Below are 4,769 nucleotides of genomic sequence, written 5' to 3' on the forward strand. Positions count from 1 at the left end.
ATGTGAAACGGGCCTTAGAATCGGATTCAGTAATCCCTAACCGTTATTTGTATTTTGTCTATTTCATTTTATTCTGTCGAGTGTTACCGCTGGGTTGCTACTCACCTCACGTAATCACAACCATTGTAAATTCAGCCCATATGCCTATTGTAACCATTATTACAGATTGTATATATTCAAATAAATGTTAAAAAAAAAAAAAAAAAATTCTTGCCTTCAATCCAATTATGAATTAATCTTGGTGTGTACCTACTCTTTAAACTCAATACTCATTAGTCATTAAATAATTAATAATTATAAATGGTAGGACTGATAAGTATATATTTTGTCTATAACCATTCATCATTATAATATAAGTTATAAATTATTATCAGGTGCGGATCCAGAGGGGGGTGCTAGGGTGCTATAACACCCCCTTGGTATGCTGCTTCCTGGAAAACAAATACTCTACACAACATATATATTGTATTTTTCAGTAAGCTGAGGACATTTCTAAAAATATTTGGTACTAAAAAAAAATTCATAGGTAGTTTTTCCCTAACGCTGAAAGGCTAAAAACGCTTCCCTAAACAATATATTGAGAAACAAATTCACTTTTGCTAGGTTTTTTTCTTGAAACATACGTATTTCAACAAGTTAAGAACGAAGGTGAAAAAAATAATTGGCGGGAATCATTATTTTGGAAGTATTATATCCTTGAATCCTTCCACAGTTTGCGATTTTCCGTTTATATGCATGTGCACAACACTGTACTTTAGGTACTGCCGCGCGCAGGGCTTTAAACAAATTTTGATTTTTTTAACGTATCTATGTAGTCAAGCATGTGAAAACGATGGTGAAGTCAGCATTTTGCGGTCAGACTTAGTTATACCTAATAATTTAAATTTATAGTATTTTCATAATACACCCGGCGGCGGCGTGGTTACTTGTTCGCTGTGGTCACTCGGACAATTAAAATCGAAAAATCCCTCAACTTATTATGTAAAACCACCATGAATGACTTCAAATAGCTAAAACTTCAAAACTAAGTTCGATATTAAATAGTGTTGTTTTTAAAGTTGAAATATTAGGCAATTCATTTTGAGGACTAAAAAAAGTCTTGCCATCAGTATATATGGAGTACACTACACATAATACCTGAATATGAGACCTTAACTTTAGCACCCCCCCATAAAAAAATCCTAGATCCGCAACTGATTATTATTAACTAGCCCCTATTTTTATATATTTTAGATTCTGAGCGGAACGATGAATGTATTGATTTTATAATGATGTGTGTTTTTTTTTTAAATTTTAAATCTTTTGTCTCCGTCATCACGGTTTGGGGCAGTAAAACTGCTTCAATTTTTCTTCAACAGTATATTCTTGTTCGATGGGAAAATGAATCTAGTTGGTGCATTTGGGAGGTCAAATTTTAAATTCTCAATAATTTTCAAAAGCGCCGGAAAAAACAACAAAAAAATTGAGGAATAACGGGAATTTTGGCAAAATCAATCTTGATTTTTGGTGTAACTTTAAAACAAATGAAAGTATATTCATGAAATTTTCAGTGGTTGTTCTTGTTCATATTTGCATTTTCGATACACGATAAAATTTTAAAAATATTTTAATTTGTTTTCAACTTGTTTACTACATTTTCAGTATCCAATTTTATTAGTCTCTTTTTCTATGGATGTCAATAAAGTTTTATTTGTTGGGTAAAAAAGCGTGAAAATATAATACAAGGCTCCTGATATATTGTTACAAAAGCAGTTAAAAAATATTAAAAATACATAGGCACAATTTTTTTTATAATCATTTAGAGTTCGAATTTTAACAAAAATTATCAAATTTAATATGTAATAATTATTTTGTAGTTCAAAATTTATAAAATGTTCAACTTTTATAGCTAGGGATTGATAACTGAAAACAAGTTTTCACGTAAATAGGTTATATATAAATTACTTTATTTACAATAATATCATCAATTAATATACCTAGTAATATCATAGGCTGACTGACCGTGTTGGCTCAGAATCGTTTTTCTTATACAATGATATATATATCATTGAATTCAAATTTAACACCATCAATTACAGTGACCCACCTGTAACCTACTGTACAGCAGAGCGACACCCACTTGTCCACTTATTTTTTAATGGTATTGCAAACTTATTGTGATGGAGCATAAAATATAAACAATTTTTCAGATATTTGAATGCGAATATAATTCGGCTACTACAGAAGTATAACTACCCTATTTAAAATTTAAATTCGAATAATCGAATTAAATGGGCACCAACTATTTCATAATACCTTCTTTGCCATTATTTAGTCATTGCGTCGTACTGCACATAAAAACAAGATTACTAATCAGATGTTGTTCTAGTAATTTTAAAATATCAATTTATACAAAGGTACAATTATTTTTAATTTTTTTATTATCGATAAAAGTTCAAATTATGACAAAATCACACAAATTTGGCGGATTATTTTGTAATTAAAAATTTATAAAATTTTCAATTGTAATAGCTAAAACTTAAAAATGTAATACGATGTTCCACATAAGTTGTTCTTACAGAAACCTAAAAGTCTCAATAATACAGATACGCATTTTTTTATGGAGACCTCAAGTTCAAACAAAAAATAACTATTAATTATTGTAGTAAATACTAAATAGTTATATTTTGTTTGTAATTTAAAAATTATGATTTATTGAGTCATGACATTTTCACCACTAAGGTACGTAGGTATTATTCTATTTGCCGAATACGGAATTGCAGTTGTAGTTCTATACTTCGGTCACTTTGTCACTCAATGCTTTTTACTTGTGGCTTGCGCGTAGAATATATTTTGTTTGTAAAATATTTATTTATGTTATAACTAGATGGCGCTGCTATGTACGATGTTAGCATCACGATTTTATATAACTATATCCATCTTAAATCGTGATTAGAAATTAGAATTGTATTTTCAACTTCCTGAGTCCTAAGTTCTAACCCGTAACCGATTGATCGTGTAAACAATATTGTCAAAAGTCGAAACTTTGATCTGCCATAACTTTTGAACCGTAAGTTTCCGGGAATTCGTTCCTGGTCCAGATTTGTACATTCCAGGTTTTTAAATTTGGAGTTCCTGATTTGTACATTCCAGATTTGTACATTCCAAATTTGTACATTCCATGTTTGTACATTCCGAGATTTAAGTTCCAGGTTTATACGCGCTCTCCCCGTTATGTGCTAACGGGTGTCACCGGTTTCCGCCAAAAATAACCTTTCCATTTTCCGCCAATACCTTTTTCCGCCAAATTAGAAAAAACTTCATTCCTTTTTCCGCCAATTATAAATTATAAAATTTTAAAGTTTAGGAACCCTTACGTAAAGATTTAAAAATTGCACACTATAGAGTTAAAAAATAGTAATATTTTTTCCAGTTATTACTTATTATATTATATTAGTAATGATATCTATTAGTGTAGGTACCGACAAAATAAGTCAAAAAATATAATTTTATCATAACACTTATTAGGAAGGTATAATAGATAAAAGTATTAAAAAAATGATATTTATATTTGCATTGTCTTGATGACAATATGTCAATATGTCAGCGCTTGATTAATTGGTCGAAACTTGAAATTGAATTCACATTGTAAAAAACTGAAACATAGTTGAAATAAAATTAAATATATATAATATAAGTATATAATATTTTAAATATTTTATTCGAACCTTATTTAGCATAATGATTTGATATCAGTTTTACGAATTCATATCTACTGATTTCATCTCGTTGGTTTTTTGAAATTAATTCTTCATTTCGTTTACGTTTATCATTCATATTTTTTCTTGATGTTTTACATTCATTAATACTCTTTAAAGTAACATAAACATTAGTTTGAATATTTTCTATAAGTACAGTAATCCATGGTATTATATGTGGTGTTCGTTTATAAAAATGATCTTTAAATACAGCGTGAAATGACTCACACGTGGCCGTTTTGAAATCCATGGATAGTAAACATTTGCATGAAAAACCGAGTACAATAATCAAATGTCCCATCCATATAAACAGTATCTACCGAAGTCAAAAATTTTTAATTTGTGGAACACGAAAAAATAATAATATTTTCTTTTTCATTATTTAATAGTAGGAAATTTTCTTTTTGTTTTGTTTCAATATTTAAAACATTTAAAGCTTGGTGTACCTCAGAAATGGATTTTGGATTTGCTGGGAGGGTTTTGCGTCTCTTTTCATACATATTTTTTCTTATTCTATTAATGTCGTTTACTGTTATTTCTTTGGCACGCTCGTTATGTACTAATTCTTGTAAAATGATTTTTTTTGGTCTTGTACTTACGTCTTCTATCGCTTTCCTTTTGCACGAGGTATTAACAATTTGCCGATTTATGGTATTTTCATTAACAGCTAGCTTCGCGATGGTGTTCATTTTCCGTGTACAATACTTCATTGTCGAAATTTTTTTTTGTTTATACTTTTGCATCACATACTTTGTTAATGCATCTCCAACGAATTTTATTTACTCCTTCATATGCCTTACCAAATTTAAAATTATCAATCACAATTTGTGGTTTTTCGCGTTTACTCGTAATTAATTGTGCAGATATTAAGATATTAAGACATTACTGTAGTTAAAACACATCAAACACTATCTACTGATCGGTGATTACTAGTCACTACTCAGTACTCAATACCGTAATATTTCTAACAAATCGAACCAACTATTGCAGCATGATATCAGATGCACAGATTAGATAATATTATCTATATCT

The sequence above is a fragment of the Acyrthosiphon pisum genome, chromosome A1, assembly GCF_005508785.2.
Source record: "Acyrthosiphon pisum isolate AL4f chromosome A1, pea_aphid_22Mar2018_4r6ur, whole genome shotgun sequence".
NCBI classification, from domain to species: Eukaryota; Metazoa; Arthropoda; class Insecta; order Hemiptera; family Aphididae; genus Acyrthosiphon; species Acyrthosiphon pisum.